The sequence below is a fragment of the Monomorium pharaonis genome, chromosome 8 (assembly GCF_013373865.1).
Source record: "Monomorium pharaonis isolate MP-MQ-018 chromosome 8, ASM1337386v2, whole genome shotgun sequence".
Taxonomy (NCBI): Eukaryota; Metazoa; Arthropoda; class Insecta; order Hymenoptera; family Formicidae; genus Monomorium; species Monomorium pharaonis.
Genome location: NC_050474.1, coordinates 23,195,753 through 23,220,357, shown reverse-complemented (window position 1 = coordinate 23,220,357; position 24,605 = coordinate 23,195,753). Strand labels below are relative to the sequence as shown.

Here is a 24,605-nt window from a genome sequence, read left to right as displayed (position 1 = left end):
GAATATTGGTAAATATTTTGTGACATTTAACATTTTCAATCGGCTCTGACAAAATAGTTAAGTATAAGAATCCATGTGATGCGTCCGCACAAGTCCGAGTAGAGAGATGTTGCCCCTTTGAAATATTTGGTGTATTCGATACTAGAAGATTCCCCATGGCCATGACAGCGACGTTGTTTCATGCACGGCTTCAATCTGCCGTTGGGATGCCAAGAACATTCTATCGTGACCTGTCAGGTTTGCATGCTAATGTTCTCGCTCTTAGCATAAGCTGTAACGTCGTGCACGTAAGCAACGCGGATTCATGCGGATCTGGATAATACAACATTTCAAATGCGTTATTATTAGAGCCAAAAGGAAACGTACGAAATTTAATATGAACAGAATGTGATGTAATGCATTTATTAATTTATTTCGTGTTAATATCTATATTTACCCAATTGCAATTATGAATTGGCGTAAAGAGAATTGTATATATGATTTATAGAATTCAAATTTATAGAATTACACACAGCTATGCATATAGATTTTGTTAATACAAATTAAATTATTGCACACGATCATTACGCATGCAAGTATTCTTCTTTATTTTTGTAATGGTTAAATGAAGATGGTTGTATAGATTTGTATTAGTTTTTCATTTGAACGCGCGTAACTCGTATATAAATGAGCAAATTTTTAAATTGGAATTAAATCGCGTTGACGAGTAGTACGAGAGAAAAGAAAATCAGCGAAGCGGAAAGAGAGAGGCGAGACAGAAAAAGAGAAAGGAATAAAAGAAAAGAATGGAGGGAAGCGTGGAAGAGAGAAAAAGCGGAAGGACGATGCGGGAGGCATGTCGGCCGCCAGCGTCGTGGCGTGTATCGCATTTAATTAGCCACCATATGCGGCAATTAATTAAGAATTTCTCGCGTTATTGATGGTTTCACCTGGGGTGTCCATTAGTCGCTCCAACAACGCGCTGCGCCGTTTTCGAACTGAGAGCTATATTCGTTCGCGCAGCCAGGCGCATCCCGCGCACGCTTTTCCACTAATCTATCCCCGGGATGATATACGAGTCGGCTATAACGCCGGCAATTAACGTTCTCACCCTAGCCGCTTTTGTTCCCCGATAACAGTTCTTTTAACGAAGATTTTTGTTAAATCGTGAGGATTGAAAGTAGATAATTAATGCGTGTTCTCCCTCAGCTATGAGTTACATTAAATTTAACTACAACCATTACATTAATTGTAACGTTTAGTTAACGGGATAGTTGCTGAATGCGTACCGGTTGCCTGTTTCGATCAATTCATATAGTTGACAGTCATGTAATCGTGCAATTTTATACTAAATTTTCATAAAATTTAATTATTAAATTTGCCGTACGAGAAAATTTAATTTTGATTTTTATTTTAATAGAATTATTAAAATAATATTAAATTAATAGAATAAGACAATAATTCATTAAGTTACAGTTGTAGCAATAATTTACGCATACGTACATGCAATTTGATTTCTACTTGAGAACTATAATTCACACGTCTTCGGAAGATGTAACGCAGAGCAACATGCTCGTAACAATAACTTCTCACAACATTACGAAAAGTTTCTACGAAAACAAATACATCGTGGTGCAACGCATGGAAACGAATTCTTTTCAATGCTACTCTTGCTTACCCTGTTAGTATCACTTTCAGTTTTGATGTCAGACGATGCGATTATTATTAGTCATTACGTCAAACATTTTATAATAATTACGTCTAAGAAATTATGGCGATTACATCGAACATTTTATACCGTGACTCGTAAGGAAGCCAGATACGAAGCTAGACGTTTATAATGTAGATATTAAAAAGTAAACTATATACATTTTATGTATATCGAACTATCTTACGTTAGTTAAACTCTCTCGTTCCCTCGAATACGGAAGACTTTCATCAGGCGTTGTTTCTCGGTGCACATTTTTCAGCGTGTTTATTACATAATCCGGGATAATCTATTATCTTCGAGAAAGCGAGACGCGCCGTGCGCGCGCACATTACTTTTCACATTGTAATTTCGATACCGTCCGTCCGGTTTCCGCGATACCGTCGCACTCCGACTTCCTCCTTCTGACGTTAATGCTGGTACTTTCGACACGTCTGGGCGCCGATGGAAATGCCGTTGCCTCGGAAACGTGTGTCTCGCAGCCAGGGACCGACGCGCGGGGACGACGTTTTTGTTTGTATGCATTCCACGCGTTGCAATACGTGACATAATCGGCACGACACGCGTATACAACGGGTGCCATCATTCACGAACAATGGGACAGGCCGCTCGGAGGATGTTCAACTGGAAAATCGCGTGTCTACTAGCGGTTCTGATACTTGACAGTTCATTAAATACGATTCGAGAAGCCTCCCATTGCAATGTCTTCGAATTCTCTATGACGGCTAATGAATTTCTTTTTTTGCAAAAAATATGACAAATATATTTCGCATTTTTCTGTCGCTTAAATTATAACAGTTTTTGAAACTATATCTTTATTCAAATCATAAATTATAATAACGTGGTAGACTATAAATTATAATGTTATTTTTATACTTTCTGCGCTAAAGAATAAGATGTTATAAAAACCGTTGGTATTATCGTATTTAAATTTATTTTATAATTGAAATATTTTATTTTAAAGCAAATTTAAATTTTTTATTTATATTTAATAGGTAACATTTTTATTTGTAAAGAAGTTTTAGAAAACCTTATTCAATCGTGTTTTTTTTTATGTTCTTTCAACACAAGCTTGCACTGACCTAAATACGGTAAGCTTAAGCGAAGCTCGTACAAATCGATATACGTAAGATATCCAGCGTGCGATTTGGCGCAATTACAACGTAATCCGGGCTCTTGCGAGATCTCGGTCGATCTTTGAAAGGTGGAAACTGGGCCAGATATTGGAAGTTCGTTCGCTCGCCCTCTCGCCGTTGCAATATGTATTCGCGCGTATAATCCATCGCTTTACTTTCGCTAACCATTGAGGAGGTAAATAGATCTATATGGAAGAGAGGGGAAGGAAGAGGAAAAGAGCGGTCCTTACACCTTCATGAACCGATCCTCTTGATTGCACCGATCGGCTTCTCTCGTGCGTCGCTGTCGGATCAACCTGAGGCGAGTATAGTCGTTTGAAATAGGTGACTGCGCTCTCGACCAGAGAGCATTAGAGAGGGAGACATGGGAGAGAAAAGGAGAGAATTAACCTGAAGCGGAGAAGCGATCATAGGGGGCGAGGCAAAAGGATTGAAGCTAAAGAAAGATAGAGAAGGAGAAGGATACGCGAAGCTGTGGCGTGACACGTTGTGATCGGTAGAAAGAATCTCGTCCTGCAACCCGGAAACGCCGTGACTAACAACTCGATATCACGAAGGTGGAAGGAAAAGCCTGGGGACCCGTTCGTTTCGCGGGGTGGTAGTGAGTATTTCTCCTCCTGTGAGGTTCAGGTAGGTCATCAACCATCGGCCGTCACGGCGGGCCGGGAGATCGCGCATTATTATGACCACATCTAATTGAAACTCTACGGCTCTCCGCTCGGCTTGCACTCGACCCGGCTCGCTCCGACTGTGCTCCGATCGCGCCTCCGCGCGTATTAAGGCGGGTAGAATAAACTCGTTAATAAATCTCGGGGCATCGAGGTGTTCTTAATGAGAATTCAGTTCGAAACGTTTTCGTACCCCGGTCTGAACCCCGGGTGGATTAGACTCTCGATCTCTCGGTGAATCGTTATCCTATCGAACGACCTTGCGCCATTGCCTTCTTTGTCTAGGTCGACTTTGTCCAGACATGATGAAATGCAAGAATGAGACATCACTGGAATAGATAGAATCTGTTATTTCTATTAGGAAAAAAAAAGGAAAGAAATAAGATCTCAGGGTTCAACTCGTTTCATAATCTGCTTATTTTTTAGTTTTTTTTTGCATATTTTTTAAAAATATTCTTGATTAATAATCATGATAAGTCTTATGTCATTTTTTACATGTAAAATACAGAATAGAAAAAATAAATATAGAGACCAAATCATTCTGATACATACACATTTTATTTTTAAACAGTAACATTATATAACAAATGAGTGATAATTGCAGTGCAATGAAGTAAATTTAATTACTTCGATTTTACAAAAAAAAAAAATTCTTAAATAGATTCGGATTTGTGCAGGATCATCAACGGTAAGAAATACCCTTTTGAAAGTGTAAATTTGTTTGACCTGGGAAAGGCTAACGATCGAGATATTACTTGCCCAGCTGAACGATAGTTCATTGAACGTTCGTCATATTTTCTTCGCATCTCTTTGATGTATTACTGGCCAGAGATAAAATTCAAGAAATATGAGCATTGATATTATAACGTAATTATGATTTTTGCGTACACTGAAAAAAAAATGTAATATATTCAATAAGATATGTTATTGCGGGCTGCCAATTAAAAAAATACTCAATACAATAATATATGCTATTGCAGTATCAACATTGTACTTGCATTAATAGCAAATATTATTGTATTGAGTATTTTATGTAGTTGGCAGCCCGCAATCACATATGTTATTGGCTGCATTACATTTTTTTTCTGTGTAGATATAAAATTTAGCGTGTTTACTTCTCAATTTTTTTCTATGTTCAGAATTGAAAAGAAATTAAAATTCTGTAAACTCTTAATATATATATTTTTATAAATATATCGTATAAAATTCCATTTTGTCAGATTATCGAAAAGTTGCTACCGATTTATTTTCTCATTTATTTTGCCTTCGCTGAAACTTAGCGATTAATCGCTACAACATTTTACATGAGCAGAAAATTAAGTCGACCGCGTAGACGTCTGTGCACTAAAATCTGGTATGAGAAGTAGTGCATCCCGCAGGGATGACTGATCCGCATAGTCATTTGGACTTAACAAATCCTGACGGACCTGAGCTGAATACACTGCCAACGCTCATATACTTTTACACATTGATCTATGTTTTTGTGAGTGCAATCTTTGATGAAAAGGAACCAGACACAATCCAATTCAACTACAAGGTACAAAAATAGATGGAACAAGATACCGAGAGCTATAACTCATTTATTATTTATATTCCTTAATTAAAAAGGAAACAAGCAGTCTATCCTAAACCAGGATCTATCATTCACGGCACGTTAAACAGAAAGGACATATGTTATTATCCGAAAAAGGTCTGCCGCTCCTTAATTTTTTGCTTTTATCTTAATCTCGCATACTTAACTTTTTTAATATTCAAGATTTTTTATTACATTTGTCAAGCAGATATTAATCGTAATTAATCATGATTGCTGACAACGATCATTGCCATAATTATATTGTAACGAGTTTAATAAGTATAAATGAAAGATATATTTAGATGTCTTCAGATTTCGAAGTTACGTAATTGGATACGACACGATCAGTCTTGCGACAACGGGATTAGCTCTTTCATCGACATTCAGGATTTTCGCGAATAGATTTACGAACCCCTCATATCCCTTGCACCCAGAATTCGTCAGCCGCTCGACGAAAAGCCGTTTTGCCATTCGCGCTTAGAACCTAGGGTGGAAGCTAGTGCGTAAATGGGATGACGCGAAATTTATATGACGGAGACGAGTTCACGACGGGTTAATAATATGGAGTGGCATCTCTTACTTCTATCTGCCTCTTTCTCTCTATTTTCTCTTCGTCGTCTCCCTCATTCTCAGTAGGATCAATAGTCTGGTCCGGAGCAGGGCCGACCGTAAAGTCCACGTTATTGGGTGACGAGAACAGTTTCCAATTTTTATTTTCTCTTTTAATATATATTAACATTTGGAAATGAGAATAATGCTGTTCTGTATCTCGATGAAGTAAAAGAGGAAGTATATATAGTTTTCTTGCAACGCGGTGATTTAACCTACTTTTTTTGGAGAACTTGTGAAAATTAATCTAGATTTAATTTTCTCAACTTTGAAACTAATTTTCTCTTCGAGAAAGAGAGTGGGTTGAAGCAGGATTATAATCCTTCAAACGCATTCCACATTTATTTCCTTTCTTATAAATTGTAAAATGACATAAGTTGTAATTTTCAGTTGTAAGATTTTTTGCGAAATATCTTTAATGCAAGCAAATTATTATTTCCTCTTTGTAATTTTTTGAATTTTTATTTCAGTTTTTTAATTAGATGTTTAACTAATAATTCTTGCATGCCCAAGACTGAAAGTTATGCTTAAATGGAAGACTCGAAAGAAATTGCATGGTAACTCGAGGACCATCGAAACGCTATAGTATTACATCTTGCAAGAACAATTCAAAGGTGAACGGCTGAGATTGAACTTGGGTCACTGAATCGATGATCTTGTATTCGACGGACCACAAGAGCCGTCTTTGCATTATTCCATGATAATTTATTGCGCGAGATTCTTATGTAATTTTCCATATTTTCGCATCGCAATTCATCTTATTAGGAAGAGAGCTTATTTGATATCAGACGATAGATCGTCGCGCCTATCTGCACGCCACGATGACCGTTAATTAGTAACACGGAAACGAGCTACTGAGTGAAATGTAATTGCATTAAGCACTTCATGCGTGGAGATATAATGCTCGCGCATGCCGTATGCGCCCGTGCTCCTATTTCATGCGCGCGCGTTTTTATACGCATGTAGTAGCGGAACACTTGGCTAATAGCTAGTTCGTATTAAGGAAATTCGACGTGGTATATTGGACGAGCGTATATCGTATCGAACGACGATAGCGATGGATTTCATGTTCTTACATGACTGCACTTTAATCGAAAATCGTCTTGCTTGTCAAGAAAATTTTCACCGCGTGTTACTTCATCGTCACTATATTGCGCTAAATCTTAAAGTTACTATATTGCAATTTTTTAACTTAATTGAATTTCTTCAATTCAACTAATTGTGTATTTCAGTCAAATATGTAAATACTTAAATTGAAGTTTAAATATTTAAGTTAATTGCATAAATACTTGAACTGAAGAAATTTAATCTGGTTGAAAAATTTAGTCAAATTAACAACATTTTTTCTTCGGTGTATATATTGATTTTATTGATGGAATTATTTCTGTTTTTATTCTACTTTAATTTATTTGCACGGCATGAATGTGAAATGTTTGTTTAAATTTTTCTTTACGAATATGAGAGACAGGAAAACTGAGTACACGCGAGTAATGTGTTTTTACGAGCCGTCTCTGGTGCCTCTCTTCTTGCAGAATTCATCGCTAGCTTTTTTGAGTCATGACTGTACAGTTTTGCCACATCCGTCGTAATACTACCACCGAGACGCAACTGCAGAAATAGGATCGCGTTCAGCCCCCGAACTTCCGTCGCGCCGGCACGCGCCCGCTTCCGGTTTCTCTGTCACAGTAACTCTTGCGGCTAGGAAGGGTGCGGTCTGGTCTGCTCGCTTTTATGCATGCAACGTGTCTTCTGAAAGATAAATATATTAATTTTTTGCAAAAAATTTAATCAATAATTATTACAATTTAATTTGCATTTTAATTATATTTTAAACAGATAATTAAAAAATTTAATCTTTATTATCGGTATTCAAATATTAAAAAGGATGTTATAAAATAGAGAGAGAGAGAGAGAGAGAGAGAGAGAGAGAGAGAGAGAGAGAGAGGGGGGAGGACGCCCCCAGATTGCTCGAGAGAACTTCTTAAGCATTTATCTTTCTTTTTTTTTTTAAGTAAGTATCGTAACGAGGATCAACAAAAAAGTCTTTCCCATCAAAAATCGTTCATTCTGCATCGATCCCATGATCGTTACGCCACTTACCATCCTTCTCGATTATCCTGCGATCCATCGAACGTGGCAGTCTTTTTTTTCCTACCTTTGGCCGAACGTCGAGAAGGAAACTCGATACCACGAAGGCCCGTCTTGGGGACTCGAGCGCAATGATATGGAAGATCGGCTGAGGAGAATAGGATGAGATGATTTCTTTATGTCGGTAGTAGTCTTTTGTTAAGCGAAGTTGCCGTGCACGTTGACACATTATTGGAACATTCTCGTTGTCTCTTTTCCCTTCTCTCTCTCTTTCTTTCTTCTTTCAATTGCTTTATGGCATTATCATTGTTTTTTGAAGTTTAATGAACCATGTAGGACTGTCAAACGAGGCACATAGACCATTTACGAGATCGTGTTAGCGCTGTGTGAATATTTTGAGGGGAAAATTTACACAAAAATTCTGCACGCAATAAAATTCGTTGAGTCGAAATAATGGAATTCATTAAAACTGCCGGGAGATTTGTTATTACAAATTTTAAAACTTTTTTATTTAATTTTAATTATTGCAATATTATCAGTCTTTTCCTTTGCAGAATATATTACTAGAAAAGCGCTTTATGCATTTTGATTTTAACAGTGTGTGATAAAAGTGTATGTTAAAATAGCAAAGTGCAGAGGTCCCATGAGGAAAAGCGCGATGGCGAAAAGTGATGCACAGATGAAAGAGATGAGGGATCAAAGTGTGGCCGGCCGTGAAATAAAACGATCACGATCAAACGAGACCCCCATCGAATAGGCCGAAAAAAAGGGGGAGTAAACGAGAGGAAAAGATTGTGAAAGAGCGCGCGTAGAAGAGTGACACGATAAGGTTGTAGGAGGGGTGAACTTTTGGGGTTGCGGTCCAGCGTAATAGGAAACGATCACTTTATAAGGGTTTCTGCGTTGGTCGCAGAATTTCGATACAAAAAATCAATGTATTAGACGAGACTTTTTTTGAAATGTGAAATTAAAATTTTGGCAACGAGGCGAAGAACATTCATTTATCACGATGATCGTTGTATTATTTGACTCGCGCGTATCTTTTGCGCGCTTACATTGTGTGCGAGAGATATGCGTGTGTATGTGTGTGCTCTTTCATCGCGCTATGATGGATCGTCGAGACGAGCGACGAGGCGACATTTTAAATTTCTGGCCAAACCACTCTCCCCTTCTTGCATGCCTGGCTCTTCTGAATTTCAAGGTCGATGCGACGAGATTTTGCGGTCTCATGCCTATCAATGCAATTGATAGCCGACATTTTTTAGACGCGGCTTATGTTACCGCGATGTACAAATGCTATCTATACTACGAAAAGCACGATTAGCACAAATATATTCCATAACTTTGTAAGTTAAAAAATTTCTTTACACAATTTAATTTTTTTTTAATTCAAAAATTAACTTAAACTGAACAATTAATGGTAAATTAATGATAAATTGAATTTTAATAGCTCTTTTAATTATCAAATATTGCAATGAGTGAAACATTTTTACACATCGCAAATATTTTCTTTCTATCTGAATGCTTTTTATTAAAAAATCACTTTAATGCTCAATAAATATACGCGAATGAATTACTTTGTCTCCTTTTGGAGGAAAATTGTGCGACGAGGCGTGAATATAATGCATCTCCCTTCTGCTCGCCTACTTTGATCTTGTTTAGCTTTTCGCCATACGAGCAGGGTGGTTAGGATAGCTTTAACAACGAGGTGGTGTTATCCCTGAGATTCGGCCGGCTAGGTCAGGTGGGGTCACAGCTCCATTGTATCGGCGAACGCTTCTAACTCGGTGCACTGAACTCAGGGCCGTATCGAAACTCGATACACGACATCGGGCATTCTTTCTTGCGTGTTCGTATCATACATCAGTACATAAACACAGTTAATTATTATCTCTAGACAAATGTGCGCCAATATATCTTAAAAGTAAAACCCGTCGTTTGACGATCTCGTTCTGCAAAACGTAATCGACGATACCGAAAGGTCTTGTTTGGCTTATCGTAAACGGGGATAACTCGATCCAAGCAATAAATTAGCCGCGAAGAGACGACGTCGATGTAGAACGTGGAGTTCCTCCGCGCTACCTGCTCGACCGGCGCGGCGATTCGGTCGTCTTAGCCTATTTCATGCAATTTTTTTCGCAGCGGTATCTTTTTCGAATTGCAGACCGGAACGTAATAACGTGTGTACGCGAGGCGGCGGCAGTCTCGGTAACGGTCGATACATACCTGATCGAAGCGGAGGAACGGGATGTAACGACGACGGGGCGACGGTGCAACGGCAGCAGCGGCGACCGCAACCAGCATTTCTCTCCCTCTCCCCCCCCCTCTCTCTCTCTCTCTCTCTTCTCTGCTATCTCTCTCACATCTCTCTCGTTCTCTCTCAGTCTTTCTCTCAGCCTCTTCCCTTCGTCCTGCGATGCGCGGAGCGCACAGCATCGAGAGTGGCTGTATCGGGCACCCCGCTGCCACACTGACTCTGATATACTCACGAGATATCCGGGCAAGATTTAGTGCATCCTTTTGCTAGCTGCCCCGCAAAAAATCTTTGCCGGGAATCTCCCTTACAACCGATCGAAATGTTTCTTCTGTCCTTGAAATGAATACCTGGGGTGGGAAAACAAGGTGAGCACTGTACAAACGATAGAGGTAAAAAACGCCCCTTTCCCTCCTCCCTTTTCTTACCATTGCCCGCTGCTCTTCTTCTACTTTGTCTTATTTTTTTTTTTTTTTTTTTTGGCATCTTTCTTTGGTCGCCGCCCAGCCACCCCGAGCACATGCCAGGACATCGTTTCTTATCGTTGTATCAACACCTCCTATTCGATTTTACTATTCAATATTAGTTTTTTAAAGAACCTTCATGAAACATATTAAGAAAAATAATATTGCAATAGTTAAAAATACGATATAATTATTTTTTAATAAGAACAGAGAAAACAATTGTTTTATCTGAATTACAATTCAATTCTGTGGCACGAGAATATGATAAAGCGCAAGTTCCGAGGTCTCGGCGCTCTCCCAGTATTCTATTCAGCGAGACATAAATTTATTCGAAAGGATCCGAGAGAGATCAAACACTCGAGTCGGGGTGTTAGATATTAATCGCATTTAACAAGACATCTCGCTGGCCTCTCCAGTTTCCTGCAATTCATCCGAGTCGCGTATAAAGAGAGACGAGAAGTAAAAGACAGGAAGACCGAGCGGCGAAGGGGAGAGAAGAAGGGTCAGAGAGAAATTTCGGTTTTTCATCGCGAGTAGAACCACCTGCCAGCGCGAATCTCCGCATAAATTCTCGGCTCTTCAGCCAATAAATCCCGTGCGCGGGTTCTTCTTCGTGGTTGTAAGACGTCGCGATGTCGAGCCAGCGTCGCTGGCGTTATATTCCGGCTCTCCACCGGAACTTCTATCCTTCCCCTCGCCGCTTCCGACCCTCTCATTCCGTTTCTTTCGTTCTATCTTTTGCCGTTCTTTCTCCTCCTCTTCATCTATTCGGAGACGCGTTGTGCCAGACGTCGCGCCGAACCCGTCTCTGCGTTTTGTTTTTCACAAGAATACGTGCGGCTGCCTTTTCCTGTCACATTTCTCTACCTCTTTCCCGCGCGTCTCCTTTCTCCGCTCTCTCACGCGTGCTCCATCCGTTTCCTCTTTTAAAATAATCAGTTGAGCTGATGGAACCCGGAAATGAAATTGCACCGGTGCCTCGGAGTACGTGGGTTGTTTCACTTGTGACAAGATAAGAGATTTATTACACGAATATATATTTTAGAGAGAATTACACACGAAATACGTTTGTGCAACATACGAATTTTTTTGGTCGATTCTCGAAGTCTCGGCCATAATTACAATTCTAGTTTCTATAGTACATTTGAAAGTGGTACGTCAGTTCAAGTCGCTTTTTTATGAACCCGTAACATTAATCTCGAATACGAGAAAAGTGGCATGATTTTGCAATGATATCGGTACGCGTTTTAATGATACATCGTTCCCGCTGCATCTACCTTTAGCCTTTTCGCCAGTGAACTGTATCGGCTCACTCGCCTGCTTAGCCCTGAAGACAATCCGGCGTTTCTTTATCCCGATGGTGTATCGACAGCAGGGCTTTGGTCTTTTCTTGCTTTTCTTTTTTCCACGAACTCTCCGCCGAACCGCGCGATTCTTTTTAGCCTGGCACGTCTGCGCTCGTCAAACCACGCGCAAAGTCGCCTTTTTTATTTTGGCGCCCGCAGCTATGGTTTTAAATGCAAATTTCGAGTCCGCCGCGGATGGGCGAGCATTGACCGTCGAAAGTTTCAGCCGGCCACGGATGGTCCGGCGATCGGATTTGCGTATGAATAGCCAGAGAGACGCACAGACGGATGGCCAGACGAAATGATTCGCGGTTGCATGGACTCCCGTAATGAACCGCGTTGCAATTACGAGACGTAGTCCGAGTAATGACAATCACATTTAACGACGTTCACTCGCATCTCCCGCCTGCGCTTGCCGCAAAGCGATACGGTTTCTCCAATTATTTTTATACATTTCTTGTTTGGTTATGGATTATTTGAATTGCATTAAAGTTCATGATATTCCATACAAGGTCGGCTGCTGAATTTCAATCAAAGTACAAGGTTACCGTAGTCACATGATATTCGCGAAATTCTATTTTTCGTTTAACTATATAAATTGCGTCAATTATTAATTAATTGAGTCATGTGTGATGACAAGTCACGAGTGTAACGATAAGTTCTTGAGTAATATTATCTCGTACTTTTTTATTACGTACTTGTGATTATGTTTATGCTAATTGACAAAACAGGTCGTCGACTTTTGCGCGCGTTATCGTATCGCCTTCATATATCACGATCCGAAAGAGGGTGTCTCGAAGAGCGTCACAACACCCGTTACAAGCGTTATAAAGAATTACGAAGGTTCAGCATCACGGGGTGGTCCCGATACGCGGTTGAGCTCGAAAAGGACCGCGCCACTATACGATGATGCAAAACAAAAAAGAGACGAGGAAGCAGAGAGGAGGACGTGAATGCCAAAAACGAAAAAGAATCACTGCCGCGTTGCAGGCGTGGAGAGAAGAGAAAAGAACGGTGGACTCTCGGATGAGAGTGAGAGTGAGCACTGCGGCGGTGTTCGTGCGTGTTGTGTAAAGTAGAAGGCCGGGAGTTCGGCAAAGCCGAGAGAAGCGAACGAGAGAGAGAGAGAGAGAAGGAGATGGAGAGGAACCGGAGGAGCGAGGAGATAAAAGGAGGACGAAGACCGGACTGAAAGCGAGCCGCTGACACCGCGGAATGATGAATGCATTTGGGAAAGGAGCCGCATAAATCCTCCAGGATAATGCCGCAGCCCCGCGGTCCGGCTAGGGGTATTTCGGCCGAACGTAGCCTTGAATTTACACGGGCGTTGTAGTTGATAAGAAAAGCTAAGCGGTGACTTGCGAGTTCAGAAGACGGTTAATTTCTTTAGGACATCATCTATAAATCATTAGTTCACCAATGTAATATTTCACGGGACTCAGGTCATATGCAATATTAGTTCGTATCGAGTATGTTCAGACTTTTAATTTATATTATAGTTAAAAATGCAAACGTTAGTAACGTTTTTAATTATTCTTCTGTAAGAAAAACATGAAATTTTCAAATTATATTTTATTTTTTTATTAGAATATTTTATACGGACAAAAACATTTGACAACTAATGCTTCACGCAACAAGTTTAAGGTGCAGTCGCCTTATCACAGCGACTAGTGTCTCTCATTCGAGTTGATTGATCTAACTGATTGATCTGCTTAAATGAGAAAGGGAAATACCGATCACGATCCAGCTCAGCTGGATGTGTTTCGTTCGCTCGGTGGTCAGCGCGGGCGCGGCGGGACACGTTCGTCGAGAGGCGTGGGAAGCCATGGCGAAAGGTTATGGCTATCGCGGAAATATTTCACCGTCTTAGGGAGCCAGTCCCGCCGATCTGGCTGAATCGCGCGCGCCGGGTATTTATCGTAATAGGTAGCCGCGTGTGCGCGCCGCTCGGTCATCGTGTAATATACCGTGCTCATCGGGACGACGGTATAATAAAGTAGGGTACGAGAACCAGAGAGAAGTATTTTCGAGGGTACTCCAAAAGATTCTCTCGTGTGCGGCATTTGTCCAATAGAGATCGATAGTATCAGGATCGTCTCGTGAATGTAACAATCGCACGTAATAATCGCGAATCTAGATTATAATATTGTATGTATCTAAAATTTGAAATATTGATGTAAAAAGTAGTATAACAATACGGTATCTGCTATGAGTAATGCGTGTGATGTAATAACGTAAAATCTGCTGTCGTGAATCTCTCGCTGAAATGTATACATATTAAATTTTATCGGAAAAATATTAATGATTATGTAATATAACCATATATTCTATTATTTAGAGTATATGAAAATTATATCATAATCGCTGGTTTTAAAGAATTTTATACAAGCAGCAAGTTGAGAAGCAATTAAATAATTTTCGCATATATTAAAAAATATATTACGTCGATATTAAATCTAGTAGTAGCTCTTAAGATGCAATATACCTGTTTGCATATGAAAAACTAAACTCATAAAACGGTTTTTTGTAGATAAGCATTTTTTGCGAGCTAAGATACAGCCGACGAATGCGCAACATTTAAGGATGGTTCTCATTCCTTGATTAAGGAAGATACAGCCGGAAAGACTTGGGCAATTGCCAAGTACGTGATAAGAATAAGGTCGAAGCCTCCTTGACTACTGTTCCCCGTTGCCAAAAACTCGATAGCTGCTAGAAAGTACCTTTAATCTCGCGACATAGTCAGTTTTATGCGAGAAAACTAAATCAACGCGAAACTCTCGATTTTCACGACTACAAGTGAATTATTTCTAAACGTGTGCTACATTTTTCTGCAGATAAACGAGATTTCCAGTTATCTCTGTCCAAGTACTTGAACCATTTCTTTATTGCACTTACGTGAATTTGTAGCGCAGAATGATGTAATATGTGTTCAGTCTAGACACATGGACGCGTGACTTAATAGAACTGTCTCATCGAGCAAATCACACATGAAATTATCAAATTAAGAGCAACTGCTGAAAATCACAAAGTAGCGAGATTTATTATTTAATAGATTACTTCCTCGACATAAACTAAAAAATATTAAGTTTTGCAATTCCACAATGTTGTTAACAATGACTAAAGGTATGTGAAAAAAGTGCAATGTGCCTTCTTTCCGTGTCTAATATATTAACGTTTACATCATTTTTATATCTCAAATAAAGACAAATATGTATGTACATTTTTATAATATTAAAATACATGTTAAAATTTTTCTAGGATTTTGAGAGGAAGAATTTTTTTCCTTTAATGAAAAAAGAAAAGGTAGCGTATGTTTCTCAGGAGTTTTGCCGCGGCAAAAATCCCGCGTTTCGCGCGAGACTTGGAAAAGAGACGCACAGAAAACAAATGGAATTGCATACATGGCGCGAGCGAAGGCTTATTGCGTAAAATGAATCACAAGTGGTCAGGCAGGCTTGAACGTGCAACCGGTCAAAGGAACCCCCCGATTCTATTGCGAGTCCCGACCGGTTGACGATGGAATTTCTGTTCGAGCGTTGTATTCTTCCTCTTTCTTCGTACCGCACCTAGTCTGTTGTCGCTTTTGCCGATTGTGTTCCTAATTTTCTCTTTTTCCTATTGCATTTCTAAGTCAAGTAAAAACTTAGAGATCAACTTAGGATGTATCAAGGTATCAAGAACATCGAGAAATGAGATGAAAGACATTAAGTAAAAAAAGGTTTAAATTTCAAAATTGCGTTTTTAGACTTTAATGTCGAAGAAAGTATTAGATGTGATGTGCAAACTCTTATCCTACAAATTCTCGCGGAATGAAATATTTTATGTGTCCAACTATATACACTCTCTAGGTAGACTGCGAATATATTTCCCACTTTGGTTAAATTGAATTTTAAGCGAGGCGAGGTAACTTGCCAGACATCGGGACGACTACGAAAGAGCAAAGTGTGAGTATTCGTGAGGGGTTTCCTCGATTCCACGTTGCTCTGGAACTCCAGTGAGAGAAAGTGCCGCGCCCCCTCCGGGAACGTCAGTCCGAGTTCTTCGGATCGGGCCTCGATTTGCCTCGAAGCCGATTCTCGGCGTGGTGTATGACGCAACCTCTTACATTGTCCGTGTCGCAAGAGAGCGCGGAGTTTCGGCCGCCGTAACCGCCATAAATTTCGATTTGTACGCCCATCTCGAAAGATTCGTCTTTACGACAAATAGCAAAGAACTTTTCGATAGAGCAGTCATGATTTAACGATCCCTCCGTTAAAGATTTATGTTCTAGTCGGTGATTATAGATATCAATCGCAAAAAATTAATAAGGAAAGAACAGAATATTGTCTGTTTCTCAAGTTTAATCAGCTTCAACTACTTGAACCTCATGATAATTTCTCTGTATATAATTCTTATAATATAGGCTTCAATAAATTTGCGTTCTTATTTTTATTTTCATTTTCACTTATTGATTCTGCTTGCGTAACTATTACGTTATTATTTTATTTTTTTTATTTTTGTGTGTTTTTTTCTGTTATTATTTTGTTGGTTCTTAAACGCTGGTTTACCCTAAAACGCTAATAAATGCTTTATTACTTTGTCTGTCTATTACTATAGTATACCGTAAAGACTTCAATTTCAACTACCTAAATTTGATCATAATTCTCTCTAATTTTTATTACATCGTTTCGACCACGCTGGCAATTACTAAGGAATTACTAGAAAAGCCATTAAAAACTTCCATCATAAAGTTTCCCGATTACGGTTTACAATAGAGTTATTATCGAGAGTTATCCAGAATGGCTACCTAAATCAGGGACCAGCCTCTCTCTCTCTCTCTCTCTCTCTCTCTCTCTCTCTCTCTCTCTCTCTCTCTCTCTCTTTCTCGGCAGCAATAGAACGGACCCCGCATCTGGCTGATTTAAGCGGTCATAATTTATCAATTTAGTAGGATATTTTTTATCCAATGGTCCGTTCGTCTGTCCGTTCTTCATAGGCACCACCACGATAGGATGAAAGACGCACATAAGGCGATATACCACATATACCGGGCGTGCCTCCCCGTTGAGCGCGAAGTAGGCAGCAGAGCGACGCGATATTTACAGTCCCCACATCTATACAACGCGGTTTTACTCCTTTATCCCATCCCCCTCTCGTCCGTCTCCGCACCTTTCCTTCCTGCACCCGCTTAAACACCCACGCACGAACACACGCCGAAGAGATACGGGGACGTGTAAACGTTACACGCGCGTACGTACCGGCTCTATACGGAGCTGCCGCCGCAGCTGCCTCCGCCTTTCTTGGAGCGAGCACCCGGAGGATTTCGTGATTCAGGTTTTCCTTCGGGACACGATAGATAGACGGCGGCGGCAGATAGACGAGAACGTATGCCAGCGCGCGCGGGAAGTACAAACGCTTGCATCATCGTCTAGAGTAGACAACGGATATTGGAATAACCGGCGGAGATATATATTAACACTGTAAAACAGCCGGCAGACAGACTGTACCATAATACTCTTCTCAGACAACGGAATTTCACGGAGTGTTTTTCGCGGAAGTCTCCTCTCTCTTTCTCTCTCTCTCTCTCTCTCTCTCTCTCTCTCTCTCTCTCTGTCTCTACCACGATTCGAAAGCTGCGAGAAACAAAACGTGCAGAAAGTTTTAATATGGCAAGTGTGAAACGTCTCTTAAAATAAGCTACAAATATTTTTACGCAATGTCCTTATTTCTATGAAGAAAAAATTAGATACCTTGAACAACGTGAGAAAGCGCGAAATTAACTTGCGCGTAAATCGAATAACGCTTCCCTGGTTTTCTTCGCATGCCAATTCGCGGGACTCGTATCGCGGGATCCGAGTTTCCAGGATTATCGTGAAAGGGTCCCACCGCACGTACGTGTGCGAGTACCACCTCCACATACGGAGGTCGTTAATGATTCCTCGCGAACCTGGGCAGATAAAGGGGCGGAGTTGTAGATGGAAAAGTGTAGGTAGCCGTGGTAGGTGACTAAACACACTCTAAACTTAGATGGTACGACCTTCCTGTCTCACGGTTGACTTCCTGGCTCTTTCTTCCTCGTGCCGGGGATTGTAGACTCGGGCCGGGCACCGAGAAGAGAATATCGTCGCGCGCGGTACCGTGGGATTATTTATTCGTTTAAACAGATGCAAATGTGAGGTGAGAAGCTTCACGTAACGGTGAATGCAGTCATCGATACTTGCAAGTATTAGAAAGAGACGGTAATGTCGGAACGTGTCATTATTTTCAAAAAACACGTATAAAAATTTATGTGTTACTAAATTATATTTTTGCAAAATGTTACTAAGATAAATTATCAAATAATATATGCTACATATTAATGTATTACATATTTTTCTTTATTTTGGCGTATGTGATACAATGACCAAGAATTAACGATACAGATAACCCCCAAGAGGGTTGTATATTCGCTGACGAGCGGAGATCCTTGGTGGGCGTATAAAAGATTGCAATAGATGTATCGTGTGATCAATCGATCAAACTTCAAATATACGTCAGGCACTCGTCTTTCATCTAGGCCTCTGCAGGGCTTCATCCCTCGTTCTAACTCCCTAAAATTAATGGACTGACGATGTTTGGAAAGCGGAAACAGGTCAATTTGGGAACCTCTTTCAAATTTTCTCTTCCGGTATTATCTTTCAAAGCCTACGAAGCTTAGAACGCGTGCACTCTTATGCTCTTTTACTCTTTCACGTTAACTCATCTTACAAGGCTCATTAAAATGTTTCGATAATTCACAAAAGCAACAAATTTGTTCTTATAGGAAAAACTGAATAAAACAATTTAGTGCCTTCAGTAAAAACTGTTTAGTTGACGCTTTTTTTCAGTTTTACTTTATGTAACAAAAAATTTGGTTGTTTCTGCGAAATAAAATAACCATGTAAATAAAAAATGTACTAATATTTGTGTTTATTTTATTAATCAAATATAGTTGTTATTACATATACGATAGATATTAACCAAATTATTTGTTATTACAACAAAACATTTTTTGTAGTATGAACAGTATCTCATAAGTAATATTCAATATCATATTGTATAACATTTTTCTGATTTGGAAAATTACTACAACTTATTAAATAAAATTGATTTATTTTTTAATTTTGCAATTGAATTCGTAGATTAATATCTCGCAAATAGTTATTTGCAATTTCTTCGAGTTACCCAATCAGGATTCCAATGATGAATTGTTATACAAAAAACACTTTATTGTAAAACTTTACTTCCTATTCCCTTGATTGAGTTACAATTAAATCTATAATGCGGAGTCCCGATAAAAAATGGGGGATGACCGTTCCGTCGTCCTCGATGCTAAATTGTTCCGGTTTAACGGCACCGGTCGTTGAGAGGGACGACCGATGAGATTCATCGAGGGAACGTCACATCCTCCGCAAATTAAAAGCCGGAGAGAGGGCGGCCGATCTGGAATGGAGGTCAAACGACGAGTGAACTAAATTGGAGTCGATCTAATCTGAGTGAACCTTGCGCTCGTTAGTTTTTCGCTCTCTTCCCCTGCGATGTGCGACGAAAAAGTCGTCAGGCACGAGTGCCTGCATCCGCGCGACGATGCTGAGGAAATGACGTCACGGGAAATCTACTGTTTTTTTCCACGAAAGATCTGGTTTGACTCCTTTAAACCTTAGTCATTAACAAGCTTAACAGTCGTGTGAAGTTTCTTGACGCAGAAATGTGGTGCAAGTGGTGCAAAAATTATGAATTAATTCCTCGGAAAGTTAATGCGAAAAGTTGACAAATTAATTTATTATGGTTTAATTAGATTTTTTTATAGATATAAAACTTTAGTTACGCAAGGCAAATATGATAATCTTTTAATAACCGAAATGCGCGATGCTTGAAATCGATACATTTTTCGTTTGTGATTGTATCTCACAAACGACGAAAACACCTTTCGCATATAATTATCAGATAACAATAATCGTACGATCACACAATGATAGTCATAGACGCATGAATCATGTCCTTGCGTTATCTGTAATCGTAGCGAAAACGACAGTAGGACGCGCTTCTCTTCTTGCCTTATCGGACAAAGCGTTATCGCGGCGCTTTGACCGGCGCGATCAAGTCACGATAAATCACCGGACGACGATCGACAGGATTCTTCCCCCTCCCCCTTTTTTTACGTTTGCGAACTATTCATTACTCTCCGTTTCCGTAGGATGTGCGAGGACTTTTAAGGCGACGGTGCAACGACGGCGGCTATCCGTCTTGTAACCTCGCAGAAAATGGAGTTACGACCAGAAAAGGCGCTATTACCGTTCCTAATGAGGTTCGTTACGTTATAAAACGTCCACGAATCAAAGCGCGGCGAAAGTTTTCCCCGAGACTTCAGAGCTAAGCGATCGTTTTATTTATAAGCGAGACGATACAATGTGGGTGTGTACCGATACCGCGATGAAGGTATCGATCGAGCTGTCTTAAAACAACAATGTGAAATACCGTACGCCATTTTCGGTATGTTTGCCGGCGAGAATGGACGAACGGACAAACAGCGAACGATCGAGCCCCCTCATATTTCACGGGATAGTAGATGGAATACCATATTGAGGATACCGTGTCACCGGTACTTGTCACTCTTTTATACTTATAATTTTTAGTCTACGTTATTACAAATGGAATAAAATTAAAATATGTGAAAAAATATCAAGTATTTTGATATAGTTGTATGACGTGATTTATAATAATTTGGTCGGATAATTATGTCAAAGTTTAAAAAAACCACTGCTTGATACATCGAGTGATGGTACATAAAAAAAAAAAAAAACAATAAATGCTAAACATTTCATATAGCATAATTTAATTTTTCGTTATAATGTTATACTTTATAATAACTACTTTATAATTCAACATTAATTAATTTTTGTAAAAACTTGTATACTTATAATGCACATTTATTTCTTTTACATCTACATTTTTATGATATTCGCATTCGGTGTCCCGATTTCGTTACTTCTGCTTCTAAGAGTCCACCCCAGATGTGCAAGGTGTATTTATATACCATTGGCATGTCCTTCAAGGTGTCCGCTCTCCTCTTGACCTTCCACCCTCGACGTTCCATTCCCAATAGCGACGACTAATCGTTTGCTCACTCGCAACTCCCGATATATAGTAGCTTTCACACACGTCCGCGGACCACCACTGTCATACCAGTACCAGTACCAGCGGCGGAAACAACAACGAGCGAGGGTGGTGTCCAACCCTCTCGGAGGCCGCTAAGGCGGGGACAGAGAGGAGGGGGGGGAGTGGAAAGAGCACTCGGTCGATCTCTCGTCGTTGCCAGGCGACCAACATCCACCACCAGGCTCTCTCTCACCCCTCGCGCCTAACCCTGGAGCGTAATTCCTGAAAACCGGCGCCATGGCGCCATCTACGCCGCGGGATGCTTCACCCTCTCGGGGGTGCCCCCTCGAACCCCGCCGTAGTCGCGCGATGCACCCCGCGACGCTCGGTCCCGCACTCGGAGGCGCCGCCGGTCGTCGTACGTTTCGCTTTCGTCGAGCATTGTCCTACCCCGATGGTACATTCGGTGGTCGAAGGGTGGCGGTGAGTCCCGGCGAGAACCACCCTCCCTACCGTGAATTTCGTCCTGGCGACGACGTTTACGAGTCATTTCTAACCGCGAGTACGCGACGAGCGATATCGGGGGTCGTGTCGTCGCCATATTGCTGAGGCCACCCTGAAACGCGTTTCACAACGCGGTGCGGTGCAACGATACGGTGCGGTTAGTGCGATATGGTGATGGACGTTTCGTACGTTCCGGGATTGTTTTTTGACAATGGCCGCCGGTGGCGATATCGCGCGATAACCCCGGCACCGAGGAGATTCGCCCGTTCGCTTTTTTCTCGCGCTTGTAGTTGCAAGGGTCGTTGAACTAGGGGTAAGTCACCAGACGTATCGGTATTGACACGTGCTTTCAGAGAATTCCGAACGGTCTAATTGTTGTCAGACTCCCAATTCAGTTATCTGAATTGGATCTCCTATTGAATGCCATTCAAGGCCCGGTGCTTCGAATGCTAAAAGGGATTGAAGTGATAGACGGGGATTTGCATCTTTATAGGTATTGCAGATGTGTGTGTCATTTTTTATTTAACATAGGTATTTTATGAGAATAAAAAGTTTTTATGTAAACGAGTTTGCCGATGTACGTCTATTATGAATAATACATCTTACAAAATAGGTGTTGAATTATAAATTAATTTGAAATGGTTTTAGTTTTTCTATTATAAATTGAAATTTTTTTTCATATATTCGATGATTTTAATTGTACAATTATCATTATCTTATTCAATTTAGAAGATATATAATAATTAACGCGCTGATAATACTTAAACGATTTTGTTATTATGTTCTACGCAGCGATGCGACGGTGGACGCTAGAGAGAAAATGATTGCCTTTATCTTGATAATGTGATATTTGATCGTACTTGATTATACTTGATCATACTTGATATTTGATAACGATACTTTCAGATATAAAGTGGTATTTGAGCTCTCGCCATTATCAAGGAAATATTTGAAGCGCTTGATAATAAAGTCATGAAACAATAACAACGTGTAGGATGGATCAACGGGTAGATATAGAACTTCTTTCTCAGGCTAATAAAAGAATCGGGGTGAATACTGGTATCTATATCGCTGTCACGTTTTTAGATTTAATTTATGCAGCCTTTTAAGCTCGACTCGCCGCCCTCTTAACCTTTCGACCGCCCAATAAATGATGGAATTATTTCCCGCTATTTCTGTCATGATCTACCTACACCCTTATGTTTTTCTATGATGTACCGCCACCTCCGTTGATAACACGCGACAGCCTTCGACATTTTTAGCAATTAGTCAACTTTGCAGAAAAGCATCCGGTGTTAAAGTAAAATAAAGGTGTGCTACTATTCTAAATAACTTCCGAACTACGTGACAAGTTGATCGATTCACGAAGACATGCCTTGAGAATAATACGTCAATATTTCTTTAATACTTTTATTTTTAATATTTTACATGCATTAATGATATATTTATATGTAAAATTCAATATAATTTAAATGTCGTACACACCAAATATCAGTTACAGCAAAAGAATTACCATATAATCTCTGTTGTGCCAAATCTCTACGATTTTCCGACGTGGTGACGTGAATAAATCGCAGCGGTGAAACTTCCTGTCCCGGGCTGCGTATACGAGACGAAAAGGGCTATTTGTACAGGCGAATTCCCGTGAGGGCGGGGTGTTACTCAGCTAAGGCAACGAAGGAATGAAAAGAGGGAATCGCCCTTCTCTTTCTTAGTTACGCGACATCGATTCTCTTTTTTGCCCACATCACTCTTCTCTCTTCCGCGTTTCTTTTACCCGAATGCGACGCAATTCGTTACACGCCTACAAGTGCGTTGTGCCCAACAAATTTATGTAATATCATTGTATTATCTTCATATTACCGCCTCCGCAGACTTTGCGAAGATATCCTTATTTTCGATTATTGAAACTCTTCGTAAGTGTATGAGTTATAATAGTCAAACTTCGTGAGGAAACTTTTCAATATAAAACTTTCATGCGTGGATCTTATTATCATGTACGCTTATTGTGTGCCCGAAGTGTTGTTTCATCGGCGGCAACTTCTCATTTTTATAGAATTAACAAATTATTATAAAATAGCAAAACTTTAAATTTTATTTTGACAAGCTATAATTTGAATTACATATTTGTATTTTATGAAAATTTTTATTTCCTAGTCTCTTATTTTTTTTACTGATAACACACTTTACACTTGAATAGATAATTGGTCGATCCACAAGAAAAAACATATTTTGCTTTTAATAATGCGGAATATTATTTATGTTTTGAAATGTATACGATCTTATTTCTTTAGCACCTCTCTCTCTCTCTCTCTCTCTCTCTCTCTCTCTCTCTCTCTCTCTCTCTCTCTCTCTCTCTCTCTCTCTCTCTCTCTCTCTCTCAATAACGAGAAAATCTCTGGAGAAGTGGTGGGTGTCACGAAACTGCCGCACGTAACTTCGCGAATTACTGTGCGCAGGAAACATCTTTTATTGCAACAGCAAAGGGGGCGATCAGGAAAGTCTTCATCGAGAGACAATATCGTAGTCGATCGCAAGATGGAGGACATATGTAATATTATGCTCATATTATGTATAGGCTTATAATGTATCTACCAGTTCCGATATCCACAAAATTTATCGCGATTACCTATGAATGATACGGATAGTATCGTGCTATATTGAAACTGTACATTTTTTTATCATTATAGCGTTACAAAAATTTTAAACTAATTACATATTATATTTGAATATTACTTATAACATTCAAATATAATAATGGCGATGTTTCTCGCATTTTAGTTCAAAATTATCGTATACATTTTTTTTAGTAGTTTATGAAATTTCTTTAATATAAAATGTCAAATACTAGAGTTAAATACTATTAGTTGAAAATAAAAAAAGAGGAAGATAGAAACTTTCTAGAAATCACTATTTGATCGGGTATTTGCAGTATTTTAAAGAAAGGAAATACACTGGGCCACTCTTATGTCGAATCATGTGTATACAAAGTGTTAAGTATTGAACAAGTTGTAATACCATCAAGATCAAAATGTTCTTGCTATCTGTTTCATTCTTCCTAAGCGGATATTTAACGCTAAGTGTTAAGTGTTTCTTGTCTCATCTTATTTCAATGATATTAAATGCGATTTTCACAGTAGATAAATCAAGCTCAGCGTTAGACGATTACGCGTAGTTAAA

At 39.7% G+C, this 24,605-nt stretch overlaps 1 protein-coding gene and 1 long non-coding RNA gene across 10 annotated transcripts in view; one reads left to right on the top strand and one right to left on the bottom strand.

The window, feature by feature from the left end:
- The window catches only part of LOC105835954 (protein shank), a 116,401-nt gene that overhangs the window by 50,453 nt on the left and 41,343 nt on the right, over positions 1–24,605 (top strand). Inside the window, exon 1 of one of the 9 annotated variants that reach the window (XM_012679638.3) lies at positions 21,357–21,738. The exons of 7 other annotated variants lie outside the window; for them this stretch is intronic. The gene's annotated coding sequence lies outside the window, so the exon portion shown is untranslated. Of the gene's footprint in view, positions 1–21,356; positions 21,739–24,605 lie in introns of those variants that run through there. One more of the 9 variants, XM_036290701.1, reaches the window with a different exon arrangement.
- Positions 7,082–21,145, bottom strand: LOC118646867. Its single transcript, XR_004964279.1, has 2 exons — positions 9,988–21,145; positions 7,082–7,422 (listed from the first exon to the last, which is right to left on the bottom strand). It is a non-coding gene; the product is annotated as an uncharacterized LOC118646867 (long non-coding RNA).